Source organism: Scyliorhinus torazame, chromosome 7, assembly GCF_047496885.1.
Source record: "Scyliorhinus torazame isolate Kashiwa2021f chromosome 7, sScyTor2.1, whole genome shotgun sequence".
NCBI lineage: Eukaryota > Metazoa > Chordata > Chondrichthyes > Carcharhiniformes > Scyliorhinidae > Scyliorhinus > Scyliorhinus torazame.
Genome location: NC_092713.1, coordinates 200,593,771 through 200,613,315, shown reverse-complemented (window position 1 = coordinate 200,613,315; position 19,545 = coordinate 200,593,771). Strand labels below are relative to the sequence as shown.

The following is a 19,545-nucleotide window of genomic DNA, read 5'->3' as shown; positions in this document are numbered from 1 at the left end:
CAACATCTGCCTCCGCACCCGTTTCCAACCCTGGCTGGTCCGACACCCCAAATATGGCCTCCCGGGGGCCCGGGTCCAGTTTCACGTGCACCACTTTAGAAATTACCCTAAAAACCTCCTTCCAGTAATCCTCTAGCTTTGGACAGGACCAAAACATACGAACGTGATTAGCGGGCCCTCCCCCCGCAACTTTCACACACATCTTCTACTCCTTCAAAGAACTGTCTCATCCTCGCCCTCGTGTGGTGTGCTCTGTATACCACCTTCAGCTGTATCAGCCCCAACCTCACGCATGAGGTAGAGGCATTTAGGGCAGCACGGTAGCATTGTGGATAGCACAATTGCTTCACAGCTCCAGGGTCCCAGGTTCGATTCCAGCTTGGGTCACTGTCTGTGCGGAGTCTGCACATCCTCCCCGTGTGTGCGTGGGTTTCCTCCGGGTGCTCCAATTTCCTCCCACAGTCCAAAGATGTGCGGGTTAGGTGGATTGGCCATAATAAATTGCCCTTAGTGTCCAAAATTGCCCTTAGTGTTGGGTGGGGTTACTGGGTTATGGGGATAGGGTGGAGGTGTTGACCTTGGGTAGGGTGCTCTTTCCAAGAGCCGGTGCAGACTTGATGGGCCGAATGGCCTCCTTCTGCACTGTAAATTCTATGATAATCTATGATTCACTCTCCGGAGCACCTCACACCAGAACTCCTCCTCCATATCCTCTTCCAACTCTTCCTCCCACTTTGCTTTGATCCCTTCCAGTGGTGCCTTCTCCTCTTCCAAAATAGCTCCATAAACCGCTGACACTACCCCCTTCTCCAGTCCCTCTGTCGTCAGCATCTCCTCCAGCAATGTGGAGGCCGGTTCCACCGGGAAGCTCTGTATCTCCTTTCTGGCAAAATCTCGAACCTGCATGTATCTAAACATTTCCCCATGCTCCAGCCCATACTTCGCGTCCAGCTCCTTCAATCCTGCAAACCGACACCTAAGAAACAAATCTTTCAGTGTCCTAATCCCCTTCTCCTCCAATTTCCGAAAATGTCCATCCCACCTCCCTGGCTCAGATCTGTGGTTCCCCCGAATCGGCATTTCCCTTGACCCTGCCCCCAACCCGAAGTGTTGGCGAAACTGCCTCCAAATCTCAATGAAGCTATTACTACCGGACTTCCTGAGTATTTCCCCGGGGTATCGGGAGCGGCGTTGTTGCTAATGCTTTCAATCCCGACCCTCTGCACAAACTCTCCTCCATTCTGACCCACTCCGCACCTTCTCCACATTCGCCGCCCAGTAGTAATACATCAGGTTCGGAAGACCCAATCCCCCTGCCTGCCTTCCCCTCTGTAGCAGCACCTTTCTAACTCTGGCCACCTTCCCTCCCCATATGAACAAAGTAATCCTTCCCTCAATCTCTCTGAAAAAAGCCTTTGGCAGGAAAATCGGCAAGCATTGAAAAATAAACAGAAATCGCAGCAACACGTTCATTTTAACCGCCTGTACCCGACCCACCAGTGACAGAGGGAGACCATCCCACCTTGCCAGATCAGCTTTCACTCTCCCCACCAAACTAGAAATGTTGTACCTGTGGAGCCACCAAACTCCCGGGCAACCTGCACCCCCAGGTACCTAAAGTGAGTCCCTGTCCTATGGAATGGCAGCCCCCCCACACCCAGCCGAGACACCACAAAATATTCACTCTTGTCTAGATTTAGTTTGTACCCCGAGAAAGACCCAAACACTTGAAGCAGCTCCAATATTCCCCCTATCGACACACTCGGTTCCGACACGTATAACAGCATGTCATCGGCATATAAGGACACCCTATGCTCTATTCCACACCCCCACCCCCCGCAGTATTCCTTTCCATACCATTTCATTTCATTTCATACCCCTGAACTTCTTAATGCGATGGCCAACGGCTCAATCGCGAGTGCAAACAGCAGGGGGATATAGGACATTCCTGCCTAGTCCCACGGTGGAGAGAAAAATATCTCAAGCTGATATTGTTTGTGCGGACACTCGCCCTCGGCTCCTTATACAATAGCTTTACCCAGTTCCAAACCGCTCCAGAACTGCCATCAAGTACCCCCATTCTACCCATTCAAACACCTTCTCAGCGTCCAACGCCACAACCACCTCTATTCCCTTTCCCTCTGCCAGTGCCATAACAACATTCAATACCCTTCTAACGTTTGAAAAGAGCTGCCTCCCTCTCACAAAACCTGTGTGATCTTCACCTTTCACCTTCGGGAGGCACTCCTCCAGCCTACCCGCCAGTACCTTCGCCAATACTTTTGCATCCACATTCAGAAGTGATATGGGCCTATACGACCCACACTCAGTCGGATCCTTATCTTTTTTTAGCAACAGAGAAATGGATGCCTGTCCCAAAGTTTGTGGTAACAACCCCTCCCTATCGCCTCTTCAAACTTCAGCACCATCAGGGGTGCCTGCTTATCCTTGAATTTTTTATAATATTTAACCGAAACCCATCCGGCCCTGCCACCTTCCCCGATTGCATCCTCCCAATCGCATCCTTTATCTCCTGCTCCACTATCGCTCCTTCTAATGTAGCCCTGTCCTCCTCCACTAACCTCGGGTACTCCAACCCATCTAGAAATTCCTGCATCTCACGGTCTCCCTCAGGTGGCTCTGACCTGTACAACCTCTCATAAAATTGCTCAAAAAACCTTGTTAATCAGATCCGGAGCCACCACCAACTTCCCTGCCCTATCCCTCACCTGAACAATTTCCCTTACCGCTGACTCCCTCCTGAGCTGACCTGCTAACATATTACGAACATATTCCATGCTCGTAAACTGCACCCCTTGCTCGTCTCAGTTGGCGCACCCCCTTCCTGGTATATAGTCGGTCAAAGCTCGCCTGTAGCTCCTTCCTCTTTTCCAGCTTCGCTGGGTCCCCATCTTCTGCATACCTCCTATCCACCTCCAACATCAATTACCCTCTGCCGCTCCAACCTCTCCTCTTTGTCCACCCTGGCCTTAAACAAAATCACCTCAACCCTCACGACCGCCTTTAGAGCCTCCCAGACAACTGCCTTCGACACCTCACCCGTACAGTTGAAACCTACATATTCCTCAATTACCTTTTCAATTTTGTCATAGAACCCTTGGTCCCCCAAAAGTCCCATATCTACTTTCCACCCCGGCCTCTGCGCTACCCCCTTCTCCAGTACCATATCCACCCAATGCGGAACATGATCTGACACTGCAATTGCCGAGTATTCCGACCCCTTAACCCCAGCCAGCAAAGCCTTCCCCACCACTAAAAAGTTCATGCAGGGTATTAATGAAGAGAAAGCCACCTATGATGAAGTAATCAAAGCACTTGACACATACTTCAATCTGAGAAAGAACACCATTGTTGTGTGTTTAAAAAACACACCCAACATCAAGGGGAAATTGTTTATGCATTTGTAAATTATCTGTATAGACTTGCAGAGAACTGTCAGTGTGGAAGCTTGAAAAATCAACTAATCAGAGACGGAATGAAAATGTTGGATGATGCCCACCTGACCACTTGCAGAGATGATCTAACCTTAGCAAAGGCAATCCAACTGGGCAAACAAACTGAGGTCAGGAAACAAAATCAAGCTGTGGTTTGAGGTGACAGGGACTTCCCGCTTTCCAAAGCTGATTCAGTAGAGTGTCAAATATTAAAAAGAGAAAACTGTCATAAAAAAGCAAGGGAGACAGGAAGGGCTTCCTGAATTGTAATTGGCGAGTCAGGGAAAAATGCAGGTGTGTAGATTGCCCTGCCAAAGAGGCCAAATGCTAATTATGTAGAGAGGTTGGCCTTTTCCAGGTTTTGAGCTGTAGCAAGAATCTGGTACAGAATGCACACGAAGAGAAGCCTTTGAAAGGAGGCAAGATCCATGAAGTAAATGATATCCATGAAAACGAGATGCTTTCCCTTGGGGAGATGAAGGAACCAATGTACTGGACTGCTGATATCCTAAGAGAGGGAACGCACTTTGGGTTGAACATACGTGCAGCACTTTTTGACCGTTGTGGGAGAGAAGCTCTTTTCAGCTATTACATAAAAGACTATATGGAGCAGGAAGAATAGAACTCAAGGTGCGGGATTTACCAGCTGTTCAGCCCGGTGGGAAATTCTGGGTCCACGCCGGTGACGGGTTTCCCGGCGATGAGGGGTGCTGTCAACAGGAAATCCCGTCGACAACAGCGGGACTCGTAGATTCCGTTGGCGGGCCGCCTACCCCACCAAAGACACGCAGCGAGGTGGTCAGTAAATCGCACCCAAGATTCTCGGAGATCTGAAGACAACCCTCCAATACCGAGAGAGAGAAACCACAGAAACATTGCATTTGTTTCAGAACCAGAGTTGTGGACTTTTGAGAAAGAAGGCCTGTACCAATGTTCATCTGATAATAAGATCAGTGCCCAAACTTCAGAGCTGAATTCCCACAGCTGTTCACAGTACCAGGAATGCTGAAGACATCACACTGTGGAACTCTTATGTTCAGAAAAGAAGCCAGTGCACCTGTCTACATTGAGAAAACTCACTCAACCATTCTTACCAGAAGTAAAGAAGGAAATATACTGTATTGAAATAAAGTGTTATCTTGCCTATGTTAGAACCAACAAGCTGCTGCTTGGGGATGGTCCAAGTTGTCGTGTTGGGTGTTCTGGTCTACAAACAGGTCAACACGGCTGGAGATGGTGTAACTCTATTTTATTAACAACTCTACTGTAATAACATACTGTAACTTTGGGTATGTGCATTACCAGCTTATCTGTGGACCCTGTCCTATCACTATCTAGGTGAGGCACTCAGCACATGGTGAATGTCTGAGAGGCAGGCTGTGAGCTCTGTGCTCTGAGCTGGCTGCTGCTAGAATGCGCGGGAACTCTGGTGACCCCTGTCTTTATAGTGCGTGTTCTCTCACTGGTGATTGGCTGCGATGTTGTGTATGCTGGTTGTTCCTACTGTATGTCCATCAGTGTGTCAGTGTGTGTGTGATTGCACCATGATATGCTGGTGCATATCATGACACAAGTACCAACGGATCATTTAGAATTTGCGTAGATCTTACCCAGCTGAATAAAGCAGTTGAACATAAAGATCACCCTATATTGTCTGTGGGTGAAAGTTTAGCTAAATTGGAAAAGAGTTCACTCTTCATGAAGCTAGATGCAAATAGTGATTTTTGACAACTATCATTTGTTGAAGAGTCCTAGTTCCTCACAACTTTCATTACTCTGTGTTAGCTCAACAATACTAAGTATATTATACCACCCTCCTCTGCCCCACACTGGTGACCTGACTGCTGAATCATTTTTATACTGAAACAGTTGAAAATGTTGATGAGAGGGTGCCTCCATGTTGAAGTGTCCTGTAAGTTACTTACTCAGTGCTGCAGCTTGCTACTCCTCACAAGCTGGAAAGCCTCCAGTTGGCCCTCCAGCTTTGAGAGCCCACCTGCCACCCTTTAGTGAGATCAGTGCTTTTTGCCCGGGACTCATTTTTGCCAACCAATCATCCTTCGGGACCCACACTGTCGGATCTCAGTGACTCACACCACCCGAACCTCATGACCCACCATATTCGCTTACCTTTAATGTGACAGATGAGCCTGCTTGGTCCTCAGGATCTTGTTATAATATACACCAGTATATCATGGTGCAGATACACACACACTGATGGACACACAGCAAGACCAATCAACACACACAACACCACAGCCAATCACCAGTTAGAGCACACTCACTTTTAAGACATGGGGCATCAGAGTTCCCGCTGATTCGGGATGCAGCCTCCTGCAAGGACAGAGCTTACAGCACAGATCCTCACCATGTGCTGAGTGCATAGACTGGTTAGGACAGGCATAGGTCTTTAGTTTAATCTAACATCGTGTTAACTCACAGTGAAAGTATGTTCAACAGTTTCTAACTTAATAAAATAGTGTTGCACTATTTTAAGTGTTGGTGGCCTGTATGTGTTCCACAGATCCAGAGCACCCAACATATCAGATCTCACTTGCTTTGTCATTCTATGTTCCATTTCTGCTAAGGACTTCAGCTGATAATTTAAGATCTCACTGCATCCGTTGGAAAAAATCAAAAGGTTTGTCCTAGAACGAGCCATACTTAACCTTGAAATGCTTTTGAAGTTTTGAGGGTTTTATTCTTTTATTTGTCAGTACTGCCCGACATATAACACCCACGGGCTTTACATCCTGATTTGCAGTGGCACAATTAGTAAACCCATACCTCACAAAAATCATCTTTATGCTGCTTTGTTTCCGTTTTCAACTTCTTCTTCATGAGTTGTTCACCAGAGGCCCTGGAACTCACACCAGCACTGCTGACAGCTACAAAATGGAGGAATTTCTCTTGCACCCAGAGCACATGATATCCGTGTATGAGGCATGTGACCTGTTCTCTGTCGCTGCTTCTGGAGAGAAGATTCCATCGATTTTGAAAAAGAATCTGCTCCTGGGTCAATGCGTTGACGTCAGGAGGAGGTGTTCTGCCTTGCTCGGCCCCGGGCCTGCACACTGCTGAGGGTGCCGGCATTCTGAAAGCTGGTCACGGCCGGCACTTTTAAAAGCCAGTCGCGGCTATGGGCCACTTCTTCCCAACGCCGCGGTAGCTGGCCCTGTGACCCTCTGACACCCGTCCGCGACCGCGTGGGTTAGATGGACAAGTCAATTAAGCTCCAAGGCAATTAAGGGGGAGCCTCCAGTGGGCAGCACGGTAGCATTGTGGATAGCACAATTGCTTCACAGCTCCAGGGTCCCAGGTTCGATTCCGGCTTGGGTCACTGTCTGTGCGGAGTCTGTACATCCTCCCCGTGTGTGCGTGGGTTTCCTCCGGGTGCTCCGGTTTCCTCCCACAGTCCAAAGATGTGCAGGTTAGGTGGATTGGCCATTATAAAATTGCCCTTAAGTGTCCAAATTGCCCTTGGTGTTGGGTGGGGTTACTGGGTTATGGGGATAGGGTGGAGGTGTTGACCTTGGGTAGGGTGCTCTTTCCAAGAGCCGGTGCAGACTCGATGGGCCGAATGGCCTCCTTCTGCACTGTAATTTCTATGAAATCCCACAGGGTGACTGTTTCCTTGTTCCCTGCCGCCTGAGGGAAAATCCATCTCCTTGAATCACTCATTAGCACAAGTGCCAATGCACTTGCTATAAAAATTCTTTGTCTCAATGTTGTAAGGGAGTTAACAATTTGTTTATTTTAAGTGGGCCTTTGTTTCCTTTGAAAAAAAAATCATGACAAGCACATCAAATGTACATCAACTGTGCTACACAGTGTAACTACAAGACCGAGCAGGCTGATGTAATTCTACATTTGGTTATTTGATTTTTGACCAGTTCCATTAATTCAGTAATGAACTAGACGAAGAACGTTAGTAGCTCGCTGTCTTGTGACCTTCAAGACTTGAATTTGAAACTGACCTTGATGGTTAGCTAAATTCTTTCCCTGTTTGTTGGTTCAAAGAACTCTTGAGTAAAATGGGTTGTGAGAACTCTCATTCTAGTTTCCATGGTACAAAACTTCTTGTAAATCAATGTGAATGTGTCCTCATTAACAATTTCACAGGGAAGTAAATAGGAATGGGCATTACAGGAATTGGGGATGTCAAACCTGTGCAGTTGTGGTGCTCCAAGCAGGCTACAGTGAGGGCACCTTGATTGAGCTACAAGGATCTTGGCTTTACGTGTAATCCATACTGCATCTAACACCGGAAAACTTTCTGAAGAAAGGTATGAGAATCTCTGCTCTGGACCTATTCTACACCTGACCTGGGAGTGTTCATTTTAATTATTGAGAGCTACCAAATTTATGAACAATATCTTCTGTTAATTTGACTGCGATGCATTATCCCGCCTTGTTCTCCTGGATTTTTCTACAATATTGAATATGATTTAGCCCCCTCCATCATTAACCTCCAGATTTGTCCCTATTAGTAATGGAACTCCAGCATTGTTTTCTCTTCTCCCTCCCACCCATTCTCCTCGAGGGTACCTACAGATCAATCCTTGGCCTCATCTTTATTGCTATTCTGTTTCTAAACAACATCCTCTGCCATCTGTAGTGATTATCCTAAAGAAAGGTTGTAGGCTTTTTTCCTCATTTAAAAAAAAAACTATAAAGTATGGGGTTCATTGTATTAATGTGGTTTTTAAACAGTTCAATATGTGAGATCCCCTGTACGTACTGACACTTTGCTGGAGATCCCCTGCAAGTTGTTGTTTACTCAAAAGGAAAGTATTCCCAGAGAACATGTTGTTTTTCTTATGGTTTGCCCAGCCACAGAAATAAGGGAGTCAGTTTTCACCCTATCTGTTCAGAGGAAGCTGGGCTGGATGGGCAGATAAAGCCAAGTTGGTTCCTCACCTGCTCAGAACCTGACCATATTTGAGATTAACCACCAGGGTTTTGCAGGAAAATCAAGCTCCTACAGGACCCCAGTGCAGTTTTGAATCAGGGCTTGAGTGAACAGCCAGTGTGACTTTACAACTAGACAGAAGAGTGTTTTTTGCAGCTGGTCGAAAAGTGGACTAGACCCTTCATGTTAATGTAAACGTTTCCTTTGTGGGGCTAACAGGGGATGAAGGTCTCCTCCAGTCACGATAATAGAGGTCACTGGCTCCCCCTGCCTTGCAATCCCGCTCCCCAGTGCTTACCCATAAACCAAAAGGCCACCAGCAACTGTGTTTTATTTACCTCCTTGGCTACATGCCATTTCCAGCTGGCAAGAAGATTGGTGCCACTTAAACCATTGCAGCCTCCCGCTGCCTTTGCTGGACTTCAATTTGTTGGGCAGCCACTTTAGTCAAAATCTATTGTTCCAGGAAGTGAGCAAATACATTTGGTGTCAGCTCCTGAAATCCCCAAGATGATCTCTCCAGCCTTGTCTGAAAGCCTAAGTGATACACAAATGTCAATAGGAGGTGAGTTTGCCAACATCATTGATTTAACACCATCACTTCACACAACTTTTGCTGAAGGTATTAAAAAACCACAACATGCATTTGTGTGTGTGTGCTGTAAATGTAAATGGCTGCGGCGTCTCCAACATCAACCTTCATACATGTTCCAGGTGTGTCCTGAGATCAACAAAGTGACAACCAAAGGTAAATCTAAAAGAGTGAGTAGGGCTAGAGAAGACTGGATAATATGAACACTAAACTCCCCTCTTCTCTTCCGAGTTTTGATCCTAATCACAGCCAGTGTGTTATTTACATTCCTGAATCCTGAGATAGGGGACCAAAGGAGCAAGGTATTGCAGGAAACAGTTTTTAAATCTATGGATGTGACTAAATACATTAAGTGAATCATGAATCTCATTATCCCAAGTGCAGGGTTTCAAGAGAGGTGCATCTTTCTTAATAATAAAGTGGAATGCACGAGTAGGAAATAAATTCAATACTGGGGGCAGTGGATGGGTCAGAATTTGCTGGATAGCCCCTAACCAATGCAGCAGCTCAGTTTTACATCCACTCTCTGATCTGACTTTCATGGTTCATTCAGCACCGAGCTGCCTTCTGATGGAAAACAGTCGACGATCAATGATTAGGATCCAACAATCATAGAACGGTTACAGTAGAGAAGGAGGTCATTCAACCCATCACACACGTGCTCCCTCTCCAAAGGAGCAATTCGCCGAGTGCCACTCTCCCACCTTCTCCCTGTAGCCCTGCACATTCTTCCTTCTCAGGTAATGATCCAATTATCTCTCAAATGCCTCAATTAAATTTGACCCCACCACACTCTCAAGCAATACATTCCATATCGTAATCACTCTCTGTATGAAAGATTTTCCTCATGTCATCAATGCTTCTTTTCCCAATTAACTTAAACATATGGGGCGAGATTCTACGACCACCTGCCGGGTCAGAGAATCGCCGGGGGCTGGCATGAATCCCGCACCCGCCGGTTGCCGAATTCTCCACCGCCGGATATTCGGCGGGGGCGGGAATCGCGGCGCGCCGGTTGGCGGACCACCCCCCGCGATTCTCCGGCCCGAATGGGCCGAAGTCCCACCCCTAAAATGCCTGTCCCGCCGGCGTAGATTAAACCACCTACCTTACCGGCGGGACAAGGTGGCGCGGGCGGGCTCCAGGGTCCTGGGGCTGGCGCGGGGCGATCTGGCCCCGGGGGGTGCCCCCACGGTGGCCTGGCCCGCGATCGGGGCCCACCGATCCGCGGACGGGCCTGTGCCGTGGGGGCACTCTTTCCCTTCCGCCTTCACCATGGTCTCCACCATGGCGGAGGCGGAAGAGACTCTCTCCACTGCGCATGCACGGGAATGCCGTCAGCGGCCGCTGACGCTCCCGCGCATGCGCCGCCCGGAGATGTCATTTCCGCGCCAGCTGGCAGGGCACCAAAGGCTTTTTCCGCCAGCTGGCGGGGCGGAAATTCATCCGGCCTCGACCTAGCCCCTTAAGGTTGGGGCTCGGCCCCCAAAGATGTGGAGCATTCCTCACCTTTGGGGCGGCACAATGCCCGACTGATTTGCGCCGTTTTGGGCGCCAGTCGGCAGACATCGCGCTGTTTCTGGAGAATTTCGCCCATGGCTCCTGATTATGGTCCTTCCATCAATGGGAACCATTTAAAAAAATAAATTTAGCATACCCAATTCATTTCTTTTTCCAATTAATGGGCAATTAAGTGTGGTCAATCCACCTAACCTGCACATCTTTGGATTTTGGGGGTGAAACCCACGCAAACACGGGGAGAATGTGCAAACTCAAAATGGACAGTGATCTAGAGCCGGGATCGAATGGGAACCATTTATGACAACTGAACCTCAGCCGCCTGTCAACACACCTCAAATTCTCTTCCTCCTTGTTATATTACAGTCTGGTAATATCACGTTACTCTTTTGCTTACTTCCAGAATGGTCTGTTGGTTGCAGTTCAGTAAAACTATCAGTCTTCAAATTAAGCAAATAACATTTATTGAATAACAAATTTAAATATCTATAAGTTTGCTCACTCTTCTACAACTATAACTGATGATTAAGTAAATAAGAATAAGTATATATAATGTTTAACTACACTGACCAACTAAGCTATACCTCTAACACTCAGCCCACTTCCTGACACAAAAAGGCGGGAATCTCCTCTGAGTATAGCTTATATACATAGATCTAGTGCTGCCATCTAGTGGCTGTCTAGCACTATAATATAGGTGTTAACTCTTTACATACCAGCAGATATACAGATCACTGCACTCCTGTCTCAACCTGTGGCTTTGTAATCTGGTGACCACACAATCAGGAATCACCTGTGATATACTTCTTGCAACATCTCAGTTATTTGACTTCCCACTGGCTTTTCAACTACAGTAGGCTGCATTCCCACCTGTGATCCAGTGATATCATTACGTAGGATAAATTGTACCCCTGAAAAAGGTAATGGGCGGGATTCTCCCAGCCCGGGACTGGGCCGAAGAATCCCTGCAACCGGGCCACGCCACCCCGATGCCGGCACGCGATTCTCCGGGTGCGGCAGCGGACGCAGGCCGCTCTATGCGGCCAGGCCGCCGATTCTCCGGCCTGGATGGGCCGAGCGGCCGCTCTAAAAAGGCAGAGTCCCGCTGTCGCCATCCACACCTGGTCGCGGCCGACGGGAACTCTGCGCGCAGGGTCGGATGGCGGCATGTGGGGGGGAAGGGGGGGCTCCGACCCCAGGGGCTTCCGATGGGGCCTGGCCCGCGATCGGGGCTCACCGATCTCCGGACCGGCCTCTCACTCTCCGGGCCTATTTTCTTCCGCGCAGGCCCCTGAACCCCCGCGCCATGTAGCGTTGGGGCCGGCGCGTTGAGGGAGGCCACCACGCATGCACGGTTTGGCGCCGGCGTCACTGCGCATACGCGGATCGCGCGGCACACAGTTCGCGCCGGGCTGGAAGGCTGAACCGCTCCAGCGCCATGCTGACCCCCTGTAGGGGCCAGAATCGGTACTCCCAGAGGCCGGTTCATGCCGCTGTGAAATGCGACGCCGTGGACACTCTGCCGCCGAATGGGAGAATCCCTCCCAATTTTTCTACTACTCCTACTATCACTTCAATACTTTTCAACAGACTCTCTAACCTTACCTTACATGGTGGCACACTACTGTTCTCACCGCAAATTCCACACATTTCAACCTTCAAACGTCAAACGTGCAAGTGTTTTCTCTCACTTGAAGTGTTTGAGGGCCAATGTGGTGCTGTTGCAGTAGACCCACATGCGGTGAAGGATCACCTAAGGCTCGGTGAGGATTGGATGAGTCAGGCGTTCCATTCGGGCTTCAATGGCAGGACCCATGGGGGAGCAATACTGATCAATAAAAGAGTTTGGTTATAGATGGAGAAGGAGGTGGGGGATCGGGGTAGTGGGGGGGGGGGGGTAGATATGTCATAGTTACAGGGCCATTGGAGGGTAAACTGGTGGTTTTGGCAAATGTATACATTCCAAGTTGGGATGATGTAGCATTTATGAAGAGGTTGGTGGCGGTCATTCCGGACATGGATACGCACCAATTGAACTTGGGAGGAGATTTAAATATAGTCTTGAATCGAAAAATGGATCAGTCTAAGGCAAAGTCACTGACCCCTTCGAGGAGAGCAAAGGTGCTGCGGCATTCATGAGGGAAATGGGGGGAGGGGGGGGAGTGGATCCGTGGAGTTTTTTATGCCCGGGGGGCAGGGAGTTCTTTTTTTCACCAGTACATAATATACACTCGTGGATTAATTTCTTTATAATGGGGAGGTAGTTGTTGCCGGTGGTGAGGAAAGTGGAATATTCCCCGATTGTTATCTCAGATCATGCTCCTCACCTGGTGGATGTGGTGTTGGAGAGGGGCCAGCTCAGCAGCCGGCATGGAGGTTGGGATGTGGGGCTGTTGGTGGATCTGGGATTCAGTGTGAAATCTGTGTATTCACGGCCAAGCCAATGCTGCCTCCTTATCAATTTTAAACACTTCAGGCTTCTGAATTGCCTCCTCTTTCACTCTGATCTTTCCAGTACCTTTTTCCTTGGTAAAGACAGAAACTTCATTTAATAGCTCAGACATGCTTCCTAGCTCCCTCCATGCGTAAAGCCCCAGTTGGTCTCTAGTCCTCCCCACTCTTCCTTTTACCCACCCTTGTTTAAATGTGTATAGAAGACTTTTAGATTCTCCTTTATGTTAGTAATCAGTCTCTTGCTATGCATTCTCTGCTTCTCTCGTTTGGTTTTTCAATTTCCCTCAGAACCTTCTACATTCATCTTGGTTCTCGATTGAACCTGACATCTGCCATAAGCACAATTTCATTTCTTCATTTCAATCTCTTATCTTTTGTCATGCAGAGAGTTTTGGATTTGTTTGCCATATCTTTCCCCTTTGTGGGAATATACCTTGACTGTGCCTGTACCACCTCTTCTTTAAAAGCAGCCCCATTTGCAGTTTTCATAGAATCATAGAATTGTAGAATCCCAACAGTGCAGAAGATAGCCATTCGGCCCTTCGAGTCTGCACCGACATTCTGAAATTGCACCCCAACCAGGCTCTCACCCTACCCCTGCAATCCCATAACCCCACCTAACCCGCATAACCCTGGACACTAAGGGGGAATTTAGCATGGCCAATCCACCTAACCTGCACATTTTAATAATAATAATAATTGCTTATTGTCACAAGTAGGCTTCAATGAAGTTACTGTGAAAAGCCCCTAGACGCCACATTCCGGCGCCTGTTCGGGGAGGCCGGTACGGGAATTGAACCCATGCTGCTGACCTTGTTCTGCATTACAAGCCAGCTGTTTATCCCACTGTGCTAAACCAGCCCCATATTTGGACTGTGGGAGGAAAACGGAGCACCTAGAGGAAACCCACGCAGACACAGGGAGACCATGTAAACTATGAGGCAGCAGCGCTAACCATTGATCCACAGTGCCTCCCACTGCCATCTTACCTGCCAACTTTTAATTCCGATTAATCAGAGTCAGATCCAAACTTACCCCATTGAACAAACAATTAAAAAAGCTAAAACATAGAAGGAGAGTGGTGTGGGCTGATGAAGGTGGACTTACCTGCCTATTAATATATATTATGACCGTCTTCTTTCCGCTGAAATTCAAGAACTCTAGTTTCACGTATTCGTGGAGATATCATCAAAAATCTTGCAATCTCCAAAGACACCAAACTGCATTTTCTTTCTCAACTCCAATATTTTTATAACAGATAAGCAGAAGTGTTCGATGTAAGTGGAAAGGAAACACATTTTTTTCATGACCCTTTGGTTTTTCTCCCTGAGTTGCTTGAAGCGTTATCTGGGAGATTAACCTTTAATTCAGCCTAACCTAGAAGGCTTGCAATCCAAATCTTCAAAGTGGCCCTAATGTCCTCACAGGTCCTTTTATAGGTGTGTGCACGTCTATTTGAATGCATTGCTTCTGGGCTGAAGAATGGGTTTGCATGTCTGATGTCTGAGACTGTAACCTTCTTGCAGGCCAGCAAATGGTTGGAGGTTCATGCTTGTCATCCCAGTGGATAATTTTTTATCATTAAAATTGATTTAATAGTGAAGAGCGAATGCAGCACCGTTAAGTGGCTCTGATTTATGACTGAGTCATGAATACGTCATCCCCAGCAATCAATATGGGAATATTTATATTAATAAAACTGCGGGTTAATTAAATCATATTGACTCGTGGGTAAATCAGGCAGGATGGAATAGGAGCAGGATTCCCAAAACCGTTTGTTACAAGGCTAGTTAACTCACTTGCCTTTTACTGTCAATTCTTTTAAGAGATTTTATAACAGCACTCTGGAAATATCTGTCAGAATATAAAATGACATCATCCCCCTAGAAGTTTTCAAAACAGGTCCACTAAAATAATCTTTCATCTTGTCCTCTCTTTTCAATATTCTCTGCTAGTTGTTTCACCTCACTTCTCTCCTAAGGAAAGAAATACATGCATTTAAATCATGCCTCTTGCAATCTAAGGATGCCCCCAAGTGCTTTTAGTCAGTTAAGAATTTTAAAGTAGAGGCACTGTTTTAATGTACGGAATGCGGCAGCAAAACTGAGCACAGCAAGCTCCCACAAATAGCAATGAAATAAGGCCAGGTAATGTATTTTAGTGATGTGACTGAAGAATAAATGTTGGCCTGGACACCAGGAGAGCTTACTTTACTTCAAAATTGTGCCATAGGATTTTGATGTCCAACTGAGAGGACAAGTAGGGTCTCAATTTAATGTCCCATCCAAAGGACGATGCCCCTGACAGCGCAGCACCCCCGTAGTATTGCTCTGGTGTGTTAGTGTACATTTTGTGCTTACGTTTTTCGAGTGTGGCTTCAATTCACAAGGGTTCTATTACTGAACAACAGTTGACAATTAAAGGTATGGATTCATGGACAATAGTTGCGAACCAATACCTAAAGTGGCCATTTTTCATATCTGATTTTTCACAGTGAATGGCATTGAGCCGCCCCACCAGAGTCAAATCCAATTTAAAGGGCTGCACATATTCATTGTGCAAAATTGGGACGTGCATTGTTTGGGAAGCATCAGACTGTTGGCTTCGGACAGAGCTGGCAGAGCATTGAGATCAGATCCTATCTCAGATTGGAAACAGTAATGAAGGAAGTCGAATGCTGTCGTCCTCGCCGTGATTTCTCATTCTGCTGTTGGATTACAGAAAGCCAGTTTTGCAGCCTGCTGCTAATTGATAAATCCCGAGTCCCCATAGAGCCTGTATTCCCTTCCACCATCGGAAGAGCACAACTGCTGCCAGGGGTGCCTCACCCACACTTAAGCATTCCCCCTTCATTCGCAAAAGACTACATTTTCCCTGCTACCCCACTGACCATGAGAGACATTGTGAGGTACATAGGGAGAGGTGAAGTCCAAACAACCCATCGAGCCTGCTCAGCAATTGAATAGCTGCCCTGACGCTCAGCAGCTTGTTTTTGTGTCTTTCCTCATCTTCTCAACCCAGCCACAGTTTATGACGCAAATGTTGGCTTTGGCAAACTGGTTTGGAAAGCACAATTTTTCATCTTCAGCATATCAGCCTGCAAAGATTACAGTTTGGGAAGAATTTGTTTACAGCCAGAAGGCTTTCCAATGTCATTATAGTTCTTACTGAATCAATTCCTTGCTACACAAACAGCACAGCCTCCATTTTCAAACCATCTGCAAGGTTGCCTGTTTCCTGATACTGTGTGGTCTTCATGTTCAATACGGGATGAGTCACATTGTCATGAAGAGAATGGTGCAGCTATTAAAATCCACTCTGCTAGGGTGTGCCAGTCTTGTAGTCAAGTAAACAGAAAGGAACATAGACTTTTGAATGAGTGCTCTCATGAAATTCAGAAGCATGTGTGGCTTCAATGCTGAGAGTTTCTATATTGCCTTGATTAGAGAGCTCAACAGCTTTCTTTGATTAAGATGGTTTGGGGATTGTCATTTAAACGCCTTCAGGCTCCTAGGCCTGTACAACATTTGTATTTTATTTTCGACTTGGGCTTTTACTCTGGAGTTTAAAGCTCTTTTGTTTTGTTTTTCTCCCTCATCCCTTCTGATTATTGGGGAATGGCAAGGTTAGCATTTCCTCTGTTCTCAGTGTACCAGCGACATTATAGGTGCAAGCCTAGAAGTTTGTGTTGGCAATATTAGTGAAAGAATGCTTAACATAAGCACAGAATGTTAGAGCACAGAAAGAAAGCAATTAGTCTGCACCAGTGCTTATCTGCAGTTGAACTGCCTCAAATAATTCTACTTTCCCACTTGGTCCCCCTTCTGTGCTATCTTCCTGCTTTTAAAATAACTTTCCAAGTCCCTTTTAAGAGAATACTTGAGCACTTCTTCAGACAAATATTAAATATTGCGCACAGTACAAATAACACATTCTCCTTGGGTAGTGTTGAACTACCTAAGGGAAAAGCCAAAGGAGAATTTCGATTCTTACTAATCTCAAAGTTTAATGAATGCAGAGCAACAATCAACAAATCTATGTCCCCAAAATATTAGTAGTCAGATAAAGTTGTTCTAATGGTATGCATGAGCAATTCTGTATGTTAATATGTTAGACCTCCAACCAGCAGGTGGCAGTAAAACTACACCATGTGACACTGCAACCTCGGGGAGTCTGGGTGAGGAGTCGTCGTGGATAGTCATGTTTTGTGTTAGCTCTCGTATTCTAGTTATTAACAATTTACAGTTTGTTAGTAGGATTAGTATTGCTTCTACCCACTTCATTGTAATCTAATAAATCTTAACTAGTCATGAACTTGACGTTCCTTGGTGCACTGACTCAATCATTGCAATGCACCGGAATGTAACAGTTGTGGTCAAACCGTATTAAGCTCACCTTGAATATTCATCCATTTCCAGTCAGCAAGAAGCAAAGTTAACACTCAAGTGTTTGGAGTAAATGCTGCAAAGGTGCATAAGATTGATCTCTAGTGCCGGATGTCTGAATATATATTTTATATGGAAAGTCCAATAAGGCGTGGGTGTTACAACTTGAAATTAGATTTCCAAATCTCACTATTTCTGCCCCTTAAAGACATCGGTTTACTATACCACCAGAGGTGGTGATCAGAGGGGGTGTCTCTGGGTGAAGGATATCACGATTGGGAGCATAAACACATTAAAATTTAGCAGTGCAGTGTCCATAAGCCAGGAGCAGAATTAGCCCATTCGGCCCATCGAATCTGCTCTGCCATTCGATCATGGCTGATATGTGCAGAATGTCAGGCTTAAATAACACATATTCAACAACAGTACATAAGTGTCACAATCAGGCATTCCCTGAGCAGACCTGACATGGAGTAATGCTCACTCACAGGCTATCTTTTCTGCTTATTGGCAATATTTTGATACAATGTCAATAAAAGTACAAATGCTCAGGCTTACCTATTCACTGAAATCAACAGACCAATGAGAATGTGCTTCTCGTGCTCAGTCGCTCAATAACAGGTGCTGGTAGCTCAGGGTAAATGCTGGGCAAACCTCCCTCTATATTGCAGATTGGCTATGACTATCATGAGAAAAATATTGGTGGCTTTAATATCAGTTTACGTCATGATAAGCAGTTTCCCCTTCCCTTAACAATTTTCTTTCACGTCATTTGTGAATCTAGACGCAGAGACTAGTTTATCAGATTGACATTATATTGTTCTGAGCCAGGAAACTGGTACATCGTGGGGAAGATCAGAGATTTGAATTTGGTGCTATTGTCACTTGAAATGCACAAACACAGACTTTGCTGTAGGGATTAATAATAATAATAACGATACATGGTAAAAATTTAGACCGCTTCATTTTCTCACCTAGCCCAGAGCAAATGCAGTGCTGAGCTGAGTTTGCCCAACAGGCCTGGAGATGGCACTATTAATGCCCCCATATTTCCCCAGATGGCTCAATTGCAGATCACTGGCCCTTCATTGTATTTTATGATACCTGCCATTTAGAAAAGGGCCTCTAACACATCACAAGCAAATAGGCCATCAGACTCCGTACCTCCAACGTCAACTCCTCCCTCTCGCCAGTCCATTAAAGGAATGAATAGGATTTGGTGAAGATTTATAGCTTTCTGACTCAGATTAACCTTCTGCAAAGGAAAATGAAATTAATTAATCCAAGCGGATTGCCATAAGAAGAAAGAATCATGAAACCAATTTCTTGTTAGGGGTGGGGGAAGAAGGGAAGTCTGACGACTAGGGTCCTTTTGGAACATTTTCCACATTATTGTCTTTTAGCTCCTGTTATACTTCCTAATCAATGAGGCCTGATCAGCATGTTCCAACAGCTGCAGCACATTCTTGTGCTGTAAATGGACAATTGTTAGTTTTGTCACGCTACCACTCTGTCCAGTGTCCTTCCTAAGGATGCAACCAGTTTCAGTAACCCTCAATCCAGTGGTCACTTCATCCAAGTTTAATCTGGAGACGTCCATCCTGCCCATAAATTCCATCTATTCAGATGTACAGAATGTCAGGTTTAAATAACACCCATTCAGCAACAGTACATAAGTGGCATTACATGGAAAGGACAATGTAAAGTTAACAGCATTTCAACCATTTTTTAACCGTTTATCTGCAGCCTTTCATTTTCTTGCTCACGTTCAGGTTTTCTTGAACCTGTTGTAAGTTTCTGTCTGTATTAGTTATTGCCATGTCACTCTTACAAGCAGTCTGAGCACCTTGTGTTCAGGAGCCCATATTTCTCAACATTGAATTGCATATTTTTGTAACATAGAGGTGTCATAATAAACTCTTTCTGATCCAAACTTGATCTCAAGTGTTTCTCACATGCCATTGTGTGCTTTCCTCCAAACTTCGGGAACGTGGACTGAAGCACTTAGCAAGTCAGGGATGAACTTGAATTGTTATGTTACTTTATTGGACAGAAAATAAATGTATGGTTGTGATCAATTAACTTCTTGGTTCCACAAACTACAGCCACCTCCCAATCCGGGAATCGAACCTGGGACCCTGGAGCTATGACGCAACTGTGCTAACCACTGTGCTACCGTGCCCCTTCAGCTTGTCGCAGAATTGTTTGCAAAAAGTAAAACAATGAACC

At 46.1% G+C, this 19,545-nt stretch overlaps 1 protein-coding gene and 1 long non-coding RNA gene across 2 annotated transcripts in view; one reads left to right on the top strand and one right to left on the bottom strand.

Moving 5' to 3' along the window:
• The window catches only part of LOC140426781 (slit homolog 3 protein-like), a 925,338-nt gene that overhangs the window by 490,389 nt on the left and 415,404 nt on the right, over positions 1-19,545 (top strand). The window lies entirely within an intron of this gene.
• On the bottom strand, positions 8,756-18,554 carry LOC140427426 (uncharacterized). The gene is made up of 3 exons (XR_011948482.1): positions 18,481-18,554; positions 17,875-17,998; positions 8,756-8,904 (listed from the first exon to the last, which is right to left on the bottom strand). It is a non-coding gene; the product is annotated as an uncharacterized lncRNA (long non-coding RNA).